At 44.1% G+C, this 13,930-nt stretch overlaps 2 long non-coding RNA genes across 3 annotated transcripts; both read left to right on the forward strand.

The window, feature by feature from the left end:
• Positions 1-2,879: 2,879 nt before the first annotated feature.
• LOC135777790 (uncharacterized) lies at positions 2,880-3,825 on the forward strand. The gene is made up of 2 exons (XR_010544339.2): positions 2,880-3,421; positions 3,731-3,825. It is a non-coding gene; the product is annotated as an uncharacterized lncRNA (long non-coding RNA).
• Positions 3,826-11,581: 7,756 nt separating this feature from the next.
• LOC135777791 (uncharacterized) lies at positions 11,582-13,630 on the forward strand. 2 transcript variants are annotated; one of them, XR_010544341.2, is made up of 5 exons: positions 11,582-12,137; positions 12,679-12,772; positions 12,871-13,003; positions 13,086-13,189; positions 13,300-13,630. It is a non-coding gene; the product is annotated as an uncharacterized lncRNA (long non-coding RNA). The 2 variants fall into 2 exon arrangements; XR_010544340.2 differs by having other exon boundaries at positions 11,582-12,772.
• Positions 13,631-13,930: the final 300 nt, after the last annotated feature.

Below are 13,930 nucleotides of genomic sequence, written 5' to 3' on the forward strand. Positions count from 1 at the left end.
GAAGGAGAGACAAAGAGAGGGAGAGAGGTCAGAGAGAGAGGTCATGCACTGCTGAGCTCCTGCTACTTTATAAAATAAAATTTAATTCGTTTGAAATAATACTGTTAAATATGGAAATAACTGATTGTAACAACAAACAGCTTTCGTTCATTTTAGTTACCATATATAGGCCTCCGGGCCACCACACAGATTTTCTTAAAGAAATAGCAGACTTCCTATCTGAGCTTACAGTCACTGTAGATAAAGCTCTTATCGTTGGTGATTTTAATATCCATGTGGATAACTCAAAAGATGCATTAGGACGTGCGTTTATGGATGTTCTAAATTCTCTCGGTATTAAACAAAACGTGTCAGGGCCCACGCATACTCGTAAGCACACATTAGACTTAATTCTGTCACTCGGACTCAATATTAATGACATCGAAATATCACCCCAGAGCGATGCCGTTTCAGACCATTGTCTTGTGTCATACACAATACTTCTAGATAGAACTGCTCAGTCTACAACATGCTACAGATTAGCCAGAACAATAATTTCCACCACTAAAGATAGCTTTATTAGCACTCTTCCAGACCTGTCTCAAATGAAACATGTAGCAGATAACCGTGAAGATCTGGATATTATAATAGAAAACCTGAACAACGTTTGCTCTAGCACGATGGATGCCGTTGCTCCCATTCGAAAAAAGAGAATCAAAGAAAAACGCCAGCTCCATGGTATGACCATCATACTGCAGCCCTTAAAAAAGTAGCTTGAAAAATGGAAAGAATCTACCGAAACACAAAGTTAGAGGTATGGCGTTCAGCATGGAAAGGGAGTGTTCAACACTACAGACAGGCTATTAAAACCGCCAGATCTACCTATCTCAGTACGCTTATTAAAGAAAACCATAACAACCCTCGTTTCCTCTTTAGCACAGTTGCGAAACTGACTAGAAACAAAGAACAAACAGAAACCAATAGTAAACTCCAACACAATAGTAACGACTTCATGAACTTCTTTACTAACAAAATTATGTTTATTAGGGAAAACATAGAAACTACGCAAGCAGCCACCACTCTACCCAATAGTACATTTACCACTAGATTATCATACGAACATCTTGAGTCATTTAAACCTACAACAATAGAAGAGCTCTCTAAATTAGTAACGTCATCTAAATCATCGTCCTGTATATTAGACCCCGTTCCCACAAAATTACTAAAAGAGGTATTTCATGTAGTGTCCGACACGGTACTAAATATCTTTAACTCATCGTTAGAATTAGGATACGTTCCAACAGCTTTCAAACTAGCAGTTATTAGACCGCTCATTAAAAAACCAAACCTTGACCAGGGAGATCTTAATAACTTTAGACCAATCTCAAATCTACCTTTTCTTTCTAAAATATTAGAAAAAGTAGTGGCAAGCCAGCTACGCACATTCATAGCGAATAATAATACATATGAAAAGTTCCAATCAGGATTCAGGCCCCACCATAGCATAGAAACCTCTCGGTTACGGATGTAACCCTCGTTCCCTGAAGGAGGGAGCGGAGACGTCACGTCGTGACCGACGAATTGGGAACTCGCTTAGAGAGACCAATCTGCTTTGAATACTACTAAAACGCCAATGAACTTGGCATTGAGATATTTGCATAATGCTGGCGCCGCCCCGCCAGGTGCCTATATAAGCAGCAGGTGCAAATATGGAAATTAGCTTCTTTTTCGCTGAGAAAGCCGGAAAGTGTGACCGGCCGTAACAGCAGGTGGCAGCACCTGTGGCGACGGGACGTGACGTCTCCGTTCCCTCCTTCAGGGAACGAGGGTTACATCCGTAACCGAGACGTTCCCTTTCAGTCGGTCACTACGACGACACGTCGTGACCGACGAATTGGGAATCCCTACCAAAACGCCACTAGGGGCTGACCTCTTCCAGTGTCTGCAGAAAAACCCTCCGAATCCCATCAAGGATTGGAGAAAGGATAAGGCAGAAAGGCCGGGCACTAGATGTTCCTTTAACCCCACAGAAATGCCAGCGACTGGGAAGCGCCCTACCTGAGCGGGATAGGAACGCTGTGGAAGCCACCGCCCCTCTTAAGGGCTAATGGTGGACAATGAAAAAATAAAGACAGCCGTGGCTGTGTAAGCAAAGCAGTGCTCTGCTAAGGGAAACGTGGGCTGGTAGGATTAACCCCACGGAAAAATACTCCCAAAGGAACCCGGTGGGACACAATGTGGAGCCCGAGCCAGACACGTAGGTTCGCGAGGATACAGCTAGTGAAAGGCTGACAGCCACTGCTCCGCAACAAAGGCTGCCAAGGCAGCGGAGGAAGAACAATTCAAACCATTACAGATTTTTTCTCTGAAGGCCTTCCATACTGACAGTCATGAAGCATCATTTGGGGGCTGCAAGCCGACCTGCGAGACCTGATGAGGAAAGAACACGAGAGGATACAGGCTCGATACGAACACTGTAGAATCTAATGAACGTATTAGGTGTCGCCCAACCAGCAGCTCTGCAGATGTCTGTTAGCGAGGAACCACGAGCGAGAGCCCAAGATGAGGCAACACTCCGTGTGGAGTGCGCTCTCAAATTAAAGGGGCAAGGAATACCCTGAAGATTATAAGCCAGGGCGATAGTATCAACTATCCAATGAGACATCCTCTGCTTGAAGACAGCCTTCCCTTTCTGCTGGCCACCATAACAAACGAAGAGCTGGTCTGAGGTCCTGAGGCTTTGCGTGCGATCCACGTAGAGTCGCAGTGCGCGTACGGGGCACAACAAAGCCATGGTTGGGTCTGCCTCCTCCGGGGGCAGCGCTTGCAAGCTCACCACCTGATCTCTGAAAGGAGTGGTGGGAACTTTGGGCACGTAGCCTGGTCTGGGTCTCAATCAATGTTCCCTCTAAGTTGCGCACGTGCGCGGCCGCGCAGGCCAGCCAAAGTGGCCGCGCAATAGATTTGTCAGACCGCGCACATTTTTCAGACCGCACATAAACATTGATGCATTTGCTGTTGTAAAAGAATTAAGAGAGAGAGAAGGCGAGTGTTCTAGAAGGAGAAGAAACTTTCAACCAATCGCTGATCTTGCTACGGTGACAGACACTTTTATGAGCCAATGGTAGCAGCGCATTCAGTTCACACAGTGACGCTGCCAGCACGGATGAGCACAGAGTGAGAGCGAGCCAGATGAGCAGCTGCACGGGTCGATCTCAAGAAACTAAAATATTTATTAAGAGGAAAAAGTTCAGATTCAAAACAGTGATTTAAAACAAATTATTGGATTCCTGAAGTGATGCGATAACTTGGAAAAGCTGTCGCTAGAGTGAGGAGAGAGCAAAATAGAGAATTAGAACGGAGGCAGATGCAGAATCACAGAGCATCAAAACACTGCGAATGAACTTCTTCTTTTAAATAAGAAGTTAAAATGTATGCTTTGGTGAGTTATATTCTAAATATTAACTTGACATTGTGGCATAAGTGTTGCAAATTTGGCAGCAAACTATGAGTTTTATTAGTTTGTTTACATTGGCCGTTGGTATATAACGAACGAGCTGAAGCTATTTACATTTGAAAGTTAACAGTCAAGTAACGTAAATGTGATTAAAAAATAAAATTTTAAGTGTCAATATGTTCAATAAGTGTTGAAACCCTGAGTTAGGTTGTTATTTGAAATGTTTACATGATGCTTATTGATAAATCTGTTGAACTGAAGATTAATTACTGTTCTGCCTTGTGTTTTTACAAGGCTGGGTTTTTTTGTGAGAATTTCGAACATCTGTAAAGTTCTCCTGCTCCATCTTGGACACGCGAGACAATTAAGTGAAGGTGTATACAAAAAGGCGAGCCAACCAGAGCTGTGCTTTGAATTCATCAGAACTGGTAGGAGGGTATTTTTCCTTTTTGTTTCGGACAACTACTAGGACGTGAATTCGCTGAAACTTCATTTTCCGTATTTTCTTGGATTTTCTTTAAAGGACAGGACACTGACTTTGAACTGAACTATTTGAACTATATAAAGGAACAAACGGTCCTTTGAACCGAGTCAATTGATTCATGAATTCAACCCAACAGAGTCATTTAAGTGAATCATGAATTTGGATTACAAACAAAATGAAACAGTGTTACACTTTTACAAGTATTTTATTTACTTTATTTATTTGCACTGTAGTATATGAGAACTGATTTTCAGCTTGAGGTGAACGGTTCAATCTGCTAAACCCAGGTACCTGGTAAATTCAAAGAGAGTGTTAATTACATGTATTGGGATTTATACACAGGCCCACATTGAACATTATACGTGTGTATACACTAAACCCCGTTACACGCTACACTGTCATCTCTTTGAATCTCCTATGGTTAACGCAGGCTCGTGTTCATTTTCGGCAGGTCGTGTGGTTGCGAATTCCTCACAGTACTGAAATGTGTGCTCAGAAAAAAAATTATTTGCTCAGTGCTGAAAAAAATTAGAGGGAACATTGCTCAATGTCACGCTCGAGACAGCAGGACCAAACTGAAGGCACGAATCGTCAACAGAGAATGCATGTAAATCCCCTACTCTCTTCACGGAGGCCAATGATAGCAGGGTCAGAGCTTTCATTGACAAAAGCTTCAGACTCGCAGAATGCAAAGGCTCGAACGGAGGTCCCTGAAGGGCTTTCAGCACCATGGACAGGTCCCAGGGAGGAATAGAGGGAGGGCGCGAGGGGTTTAGCCTGCGAGCGCCTCTTAGAAATCTAATAACCAAATCATGCTGGCCAACTGATCTGCCGTTGATAAGTGAGTGATGAGCAGAAATAGCGGCGATATCAACTTTAATGGTGGAGGGTGACAGCCTACCGTCTAATCTATGTTGAAGATATAAAAGCACAATGTTAATAGGGCATTCTCTGGGGTCCTCGCGTTGCGAAGAGCACCAGGTGACGAAAAGGTTCCATTTAAACGCGTAAGCCCGTCTTGTGGACGGAGCTCGTGCCGTGTCGATTGTGTTAGATACCGCTTGTGGTAAATCACCTAAACCTTGCGCGCGCTCAACGACCACACATGGAGATCCCACAGGTCGGGGCGCGGGTGCCATAATGTGCCCCCTCCTTGAGAAAGAAGGTCCTTCCTCAGGGGAATCCGCCAGGGAGGGGCTGTCGCGAGGAGCATTAGTTCTGGAAACCAATTCCTGGTCGTCCAATAAGGGGCGATCAGTAAAAGGCTCTCCTCGTCCTGACTGACTTTGCACAGAATCTGTGCGATTAAGCTCACTGGGGGGAATGCGTATTTGCGCATCCCCCGAGGCCAGCTGTGTGCCAGCGCATCCACGCGGAGGCTGCCCTCGGTTAGTGAATAAAATAGGCAACAGTGGGTATCGCCCGGCGACGCAAACAGGTCTATCTGCGCACGACCGAACTTCTTCCAAATCAGCTGGACCGTCTGGGGGTGGAGTCGCCATTCGCCGGGGCGTGCAGCTCGGGAAAGTGCGTCTGCCGCTGTATTGAGCGAGCCCGGGATGTAAATGGCACGAAGGGACCTCAGATGCTTCTGACTCCAAAGGAGGAGATGACGAGCGAGATGCGACAGGTGACGGGAGTGCAAACCGCCTTGACGGTTGATATACGCAACGGTCGCAGTGTTGTCGGTGCGTACTAGTACATCTTTCCCTCGCAGCTCCGTAGCGAAGCGTACAAGTCCAAGATATACTGCCCACAACTCGCGGCAATTGATATGCCAATGCAACTGGGGTGCTGTCCACACCCCTGAAGCTGTATGCTCGTCGTACGTGGCTCCCCAGCCCGTGTCGGACGCATCTGTGTGGACAACAGCATGTCGAGAGACCTGTCTCATGGACACACCGGCCCTGAGAAACGCGGGGTCTGACCACGGGGGGAATGTTAGGCGACATGCAGGTGTTACTGCTACTCGATGGATGCCGGCGCGCCACGCTCTCCTCGGGACTCGATCGTGAAGCCAACGCTGAAGCGGTCTCATATGGAGCAGCCCGAGCGGAGTCACGGCCGCTGCTGCTGCCATATGCCCCAGGTGCTTCTGAAATTGTTTCAGCAGGACCGCATTCTTCCCTCGAAATGAACCGAGGCAAGTCAGAATTGACTGGACGCGCTCTTCTGTCAAACGCGCCGATAAATCGATCGAGTCCAGTTCCATACCGAGAAAAGAGATCCTCTGCGTGGGGCAGAGTTTGCTCTTTTCCCAGTTGACCCGAAGACCCAAACGGGCGAGATGCCGAAGCGTTAAATCTCTGTGTTCGCAAAGCATCCGCCGAGAATGCGCTATTATAAGCCAATCGTCGAGGTAAGCCAAAATGCGAACACCGCTCTCTCTGAGGGGTTTTAACGCCGCCTCCACTACTTTCGTGAACACACGGGGAGAGAGAGACAGCCCGAACGGTTAAACTTTGTACTGGTATGCCCGCCCCTCGAATGCAAACCGGAGAAACGGTCTGTGACGAGGGAGAATGGACACATGAAAGTACGCGTCCTTCAGGTCTATAGCCGCAAACCAATCTTGGGGGCGAATTGAATTGAATATTTGCTTCGGTGTTATCATCCTGAAAGACCTCCTCTGCAGAGATTTGTTCAGAACGCGCAAATCCAAGATCGGTCGTACCCCACCGGCTTTTTTGGGTACTATGAAATACGGGTTGTAGAAACCCGACCTTATCTCGGTTGGAGGGACCGGCTCGATCGCGTCCTTCGCCAGCAGGACTTCGACCTCTGCACGCAGTACATGTGCATCGGACGCTTTCACCTTGGTGAAACGAATGCCCGAGAATTTGGGTGTGTGCCGGTTGAATAGTATTTCGTAACAGAGGCGGACAGTGGTCTGAAGCCAAGCCCCCAGGGACCGTACAAGGGGAATTAACGGCACTACCGGTGTACCCGCGGTGGGGCGGCGAAGCGAGACAGGTGGTATTGTCGGTACGTCTGCTGTGACAGCATAAGTATCTACAGTATGTGTGTGTGTAACACTGACCTGAGCCCGCTGAGGGTGACGGTCGTCTGGTCTCCTCAGCGGAGAGCGCAGACTCCGATGAGGGTGCTGGTGGTCCTGTCTCCTCAGCGGAGAGCTCGGACTCCTCAGGACACCCACTGGCGATAGAGGAGAGGGAGGAAGAGCATGTGAATGTCGATGGGGGTTGACCAACGGTGGGAGATCTTTTCGGGTTGACCAACGGTCGGAATTTCTGTAAGGGCCGGGAAGATAGGGCTTTGTCCGGAGGGGGGGTGCTTAAGAGTGGGATGCCAGGGCCCAAACGGAGAGCCGGGTACGGTCTCTAGGGAGCCCCAGGGTGTCTGTCTCGGGGTCCGAGGGACCCCATGGCCGGATACGGTGCTGTCCAACAACAGCCTATTCTGATCGCGTAAAATAAGTTGCAGTTGGACACGGGCAGCTTATCCACATCCATGATCCAGGGGGCTCGACCCACCCAGCCCTTCCGACCAGGGAGCTCCACGATTGTGTCCAACAACAGCCTAGTCTGGTCGCGTCAAATAAGTTGCAATTGGACACAGGCAGGAGATCCACCTTCATGATCCAGGGTGCTCGACCCACCCGAACAGGGAGCCCCATGGCCGGATACAGTGGTGTCCAACAACAGCCTATTCTGGTCGAGTCAAATAAGTTTCAACCGGACAAGATCAGCTTAAAAACTCTTAAGTCCAAAACAGCATCCCGTTCATAACTTATTTACATGATCAAAATAAGCTGTCACCGGGTTCGGCCAACGCCACATCCATGATCCAGGTTGCTCGACCCACCCAGCCCTTCCGACCGGGGCGTCCATGGGTGCCGGTCCCAAAGACCTGGGTCGAATGGGGCCGAAGCTACGGCCGTGGGAATATCAGGGGAGGAACGCCGTATCTCGGCCGGGGAAGGCGCTACGGACGCGGGGCGTCCGTGGGTGCCGGTCCCGATTGGCTGGGGTGAACGGTGCCGGAGCTACGGCCGTTGGAATAATAGGCTGTTTCATCCCGCACGTAGCCTATTTTGACCCCTGGAATAAGTTATGACTGGACAAGATCGGATGAAAAACTCTTAAGTCCAAAACAGCATCCCAGTCATAGCTTATGTCATTGTACATCCCGACTGTAACTTATTTGACGCGGCCAAACTAGGCTGTTGCTGGACAAGCCGTTTTTAGCCTAATTATGCATAATTTACATATGCAAATTACCCTGTGACATCAGACACGCCTCCCTGTACGCGTACGAATGAAAAAACGCCATTGGAATTATGAATTACGGCAAGTTAACCCTCTATTTAACACTGTCCAGCAACAGCCTATTTGGGCCCTTTCGAATAAGTTACAGCCGGGATGTACACCAACAACCTATTTTGGTAGCGTCAAATAAGTTATGGTCGGGATGTCCAACAACAACCTAATCGACCATGTCAAATAAGTTGCATTTGTGATACAAGATCCCGGTCGTAACTTAAATTGCTTGGGAGTTTTTACGTCAAATAGGTCATAGTCGGGATGTACAATGGCAACCTATTCAACCATGTCAGATAAGTTACATTCGGGATATAAAGGTCAAACATCATCCCGGCCGTCACTTATTTGATGTTGTCGAATAGGTTGTCGCTGTACATCCCAGACGCAGCCTATTTTGACCCGTGGAATAAGTTACGACCGGACAAATGCTGTCGCCGTACATCCTTACCGTAGCCTATTCTGACCAGCGGAATAAGTTACGGTCGGGATGACCACGGGCAACCTAATCGACCGTGTAAAATAAGTTACGTTTGGGATAGAAATTGAAAACCGGATCCCAACTGTAACGTATTTGACGCGACTAAACTAGGCTGTCGCTGTACATCCCAGCTGCAGCCTATTTTGACCCGTGGAATAAGTTACGACCGGACATAGGGTGTCGTTGTACGTCCCGGCCTAGTGTACATTCACAATAACAAGAGATCTTTGTGTTTTTGTCAAATAAAGAAAATAAACAGGGTACGCATTTAGACATTTCTGTCTCCGCCAGCTGTCTCTCAAAACACGTAACACAAATCAGTTGGAACTCCGCGAATACTCGTCACACAAACATGATACACATATCCAAAGAAAGCCTGAAATTTCTACTTTTAAACAAGCTATTTATAATCAAACACAATTATTTCCTGTTTATATAATCTGCATTGAAGTAAAGAGAGTACAGTTTTTCCTGGCTGAGCTCATTATCTCTAATTCGGTCACGCCCACAGGCTGTTGACATGGTAATATAGAGACCAGCAGTTCCAACAATAATAAACAAAGCGTAAAGTTTGATCAGATTTAAAGACTTTACCGCATGTTTGGAATATAACCTTTATACACACACATGAGGAATATCTTCATTTATGTCTGGACATTGAGGAAGAGAAGCATTTATCTTTAACGTTGCCTAAGAAGAAGAACAATGGAAGACGCAATGGAGGATATATTCCTGAAGAAACTGTAAGTCATTTGTCTTCATTTATATTTGCTATCATGTAATATGTTATGGCTTGTGCAGTTCAGCCTACATAAGCAACCTCAGCAGACTACACGCTTCGGATTGAAAAACTTTCGCATTGTTTACAAACGAGTACGCGCGTGATCACGTAATGGTGGATTTCATTGTTACATGCTGTACAGTGTTAGACACCGTTATTCACTTTCGTATCCTTCATGGCAACTTTGAGTAATGCTGCACTGCTGTATCTTTTAAGTGTGTGCTGTAATATGATTTCATGTTTACATGCTTATTTACAAACGAGTTTGCGCGATCACGTAATGGTGGATTTCATTGTTAGATGCTGTACAGTGTTAGACACAGTTATTCACTTTCGTATCCTTCATGGCAACTTTGAGTAATGCTGCACTGCGGGATCTGCTGTAATATGATATTGTTTACATGCAACACATTCCATACATTGCACTTTACACGCGACACCGTTTTATTATTAGCGCCGCGTTGTTCCCACGGAGACGCGAGCTCGCGCACATGGACATATGCGATGTGTTTTTAAAGTTTATACTCGCTTACAGAAACGCGTTTAAAACAGAAGCTAGACGATAAGGGGATGGGCATCTGAAAACAGTCATCTGAAAACAGCTTTTTATATAACTAATCATTGCAGATGTTTATCTGAGATAGATGCTTCAAGTTTTCTTTTCCGCCACATACGTTCAGCTTTCTGCATGTTCTTTTCATGCGCTGTACTGCTGTTGTGTTTCTCCAGGGTGCTTTACGTCTGCCAGTGATCACCCTGACCTTTACTGGAGCTTTACCATCAATGGCATCTTTAACTTTTATGTTAAAGTTTTCAAGGAGAACATCAACAGAGTCTGCTGATATGTTTGGCAACATTGATATAGCATTCATAAATACCTCACTGGTGTTCTCATTTATGAACCTTTTTTTTGACACAGACAGATCTAACATCAGTGGCAGGACAGATTAATAAATCAAAGTAAACACAGAAATGGTCAGATAGCGCTTCATCCTTGATTACAGTGGATGAAATGTTTAGACCCTTGCTAATGAGCAGATCAAGAGTGTGTCCCCTATTGTGTGTAGGACCTTGCACGTGCTGGGTCAGATCAAAAGTGTTTAAAACATTTAACAGTTCAATTGCAGTATTGTTTTCTGCATTGTCTATATGAATATTAAAATCTCTAGCAATAACAAAATAATCAAATTCAGAGGAAATTGTTCAGTGAATTCATCAACAAATGCTGAGGTGTATTTGGGAGGTGTATAAATAATTGTAAACAGAATGCGTGGTGTACTTTTTAGAGCAATACACAAATATTCAAAAGACTGGTAAACACCAAGTAACGCTTGCATTGAAAGGCATCTTTGAATAAAGCAGCTATTCCTCCACCTCTTCTAACAGCTCTACAGACACTTATAAAAGTAAAGTTTGTTGGGGCTGATTCATTGAGGACTGTAGCACTGCAGCTGTCATCTCACCAGGTTTCATTAAGAAACATAAAGTCCAGGTTGTTAGTGGTGATAAGATCATTAACTAAAAAGTAGAAGTTACACAAGGTCATATGAGACACAACCATCAATTATATTCTCAGCAGGTGAAGCACTGCTACTTGGGTGGAGTGAATAGCCCAACTCTGAGCGAATGCTCTGCTCCTCACCATCGGGCTTCTCGGGTGGTGTGAGCAAATCACTCCACCCAAGTAGCAGTGCTTCACCTTCTGAGAATATAGTTCCCATTATGTATACGGTTAAAAATGCTGTCTCTCATATGACCTTGTTATTTGTACATGCTGTGACTATGCAAATCACAACATATAAATTGGAAAATGTTGGTGTTATTGTGTCACTTATTGGGAGCTGTATGCTAGCTGGAGCCATTTACTTCCAGTCTTTGTGTTAAGCTAGGCTAGTGGTGGATGTGTCAGACAGAGTTACGGGACGCACGGAGATGAAAAGGTTATGTATGGACTTATCTAACTCCGGGAAATACAGTGAACAAGTTAAAATCCCCAAAAGTCGGCATGTTCCTATAAATTTGTTACAAACATATGATATACTTTGTGTTTTTAAAACAATCTTAAACAAAACTTTTTTTATTATTAAACAAAACATTTTAAAGAGCACCTATTATGGGATACACGTTTTTAAACATCCTTTTGTGTGTAAGTGTGCATTAGTACATGCTAACGATATTCAAAAAGTACATACCTCAAAGAAAACGATGACGCGAGTTATCGTCTCTAACGTTCGAGGACTACAAAAAACACTCGGATTGTAGGCAACAGTTTACTTCCTGGGATTAGTGACGTAGATAAGACCAACATTATCATAGTTCAGCCCTCTCTGCTTTGCTTGGGTACGCCCTCAAAGACGAGGGTGGGGAGCGCCGAGTCAGAAGAGAGCTAAAATGGCGGAGGTTGTGAGTCCCTGCTTTTACTCTGTTTGCAAACTCTTGTTTCATTGTTTAAGCGATTAAATCTCTCGAGTAGACGCTGTCTCTTTAGATGCGAGGGCAAAATAGCACTTTATGGACTTCCACAGAGGACATCATGTTTAATACGGTTCCGGAAAAATCCAGTCAGAAGTTGTTCACGGAGTTTTCACAATAACTGCTTCTCATGAACCGAAGCTGGATTTGCGCGACGTCTCCTCTTGAAAGTTGGATTACTGTGCACTTCTGGATCACAGACTGTAAGTATTCATGTTTATTATTTGCCTTTTACTGTACATTACGTAACCGGTAACCGGAGATTAACATAATGTGCGTGTAGAGCTAAGCTTGCAAGCTAATTGTCTTGTGTTGTAATACTGTATTTCATAAACAACGTACCATATTTACACACGTGTATGTTGAATTATGCAGGCTTTCGTTTTTTTTATCGATGTTGGTTTAGACATGTTTACAAACTTGCTAAGTTGCTAAGATAAATACAAATACAAATGCCAGCTAAACTGTTACCAGTAAAATTTGTTCTCATGATCAAACTCAAGAAACTCTAAGTACAGATGATTTGTTTAAAGTTATATGTATTTTACTGTTGTATTTACTTGAAGCTTTCTTAGATTTTGAAACGAAGTAAACACGTAATGTGTGTTGCTAATGTTGGGCCATGTAATATGTAATACATTTACGTTTTAATGAATAGTCTAACGATTTATAGTCGTTGTACTCTATTGTTATAATATGTCTTTTTGACTGAATACATGTTTGTTTTATTTGTCTATATCTTAGATTCGCAGCTGGACACATCCTTCTACACTGTATGCAAACATGCAACATCATAACACACAGTACAAGGAGTCAGACTGGCATATGAGGAGCAAAGGTGTTTAACACATATTATGTATTTACCTAGTGAAACCACTACCAGTCTTAAATGTATAACTGATGATGACAAAGTTTTTTTTCTCTGCATAATAATAGGAACCCAGGCAGTAGCATCGTTTCACAATGTTTCCATCATCATCATCAGTGGATGCCTTTGCCGTCCGTAGCCTGAGATTTCAGATTTGCAGCAAAAAAAAATGATTTTCTCATTTATTGGAATGCTGTGCAGGTATTTAAGTATTTTAGTAACTGTGTTAAATAAAGTAGTATTTACTTTTACAATAAATTAATTGCTTGTTTATATTTTACAGGTATTTGTACCTTGCAGCCATCCATTACAATGTCACCAAGCCGTAACAAAAGCAGGAGAGGGAAAGTACAAGGCTATGTTCCCAAAACACACAAGTGACATACCGTAAGCAGTAATGTTTTATTTCAAATACATTCATAATTAAAAACTTAATGTATGAAGCAGGGAAATAAAGTATCAAAACAAAAGATTTATTGACTGCTATATTTCTACAGTTATGTGGAGGATGTGATCAGGCTTGTGTTTGATGAGGTATTTGAAGATAAGCTGAAGGAAACCCCGATTCCAATGGACCTGGCATCACAGTTTGAGAGACCTTCAAAGGAGGACGTGATTGCATGCCATCTTCAGTGCAGGGGTCGTCGAAAGCCAAAATTGTGACCGATCTGATCAGGAAGCTCCAAGCGTATCTGGAGAACAACACACGACAGGATGATAACCTTATAGTGTCGTCTTAAATAGCACCAGCTGACAAAGCTTTGATATGCCATTTATCTGAATAGATAGCTGTAAGAAATGAATTGAACAATTTTTGAAACAAGAGCACAATATGGTTACTAAAGAATGTTTATTTGTATATTGTTTAACATTTAAATATATATTTGTAATAAATAAAAAAAACTTTTGACTGACTATTATATTTTCTTTAAAGTTGCATCTTTTGTTCTTTTGGGTACTTTGTTACTATAATGATACTTTAGTGTTATTGGTTTAAAAATGTAATAAAACTTACTCTAGTCCTGCACCTCAAAGGCTTATAGTCGGTACAATAAATGTTCTGTGTGTAGGGATTTAGACAATTTGTGCAAAACCTGGATGATGAATCACGCAGGTAAGAGGCCCTGG

Source organism: Paramisgurnus dabryanus, chromosome 22 (assembly GCF_030506205.2).
Source record: "Paramisgurnus dabryanus chromosome 22, PD_genome_1.1, whole genome shotgun sequence".
NCBI lineage: Eukaryota > Metazoa > Chordata > Actinopteri > Cypriniformes > Cobitidae > Paramisgurnus > Paramisgurnus dabryanus.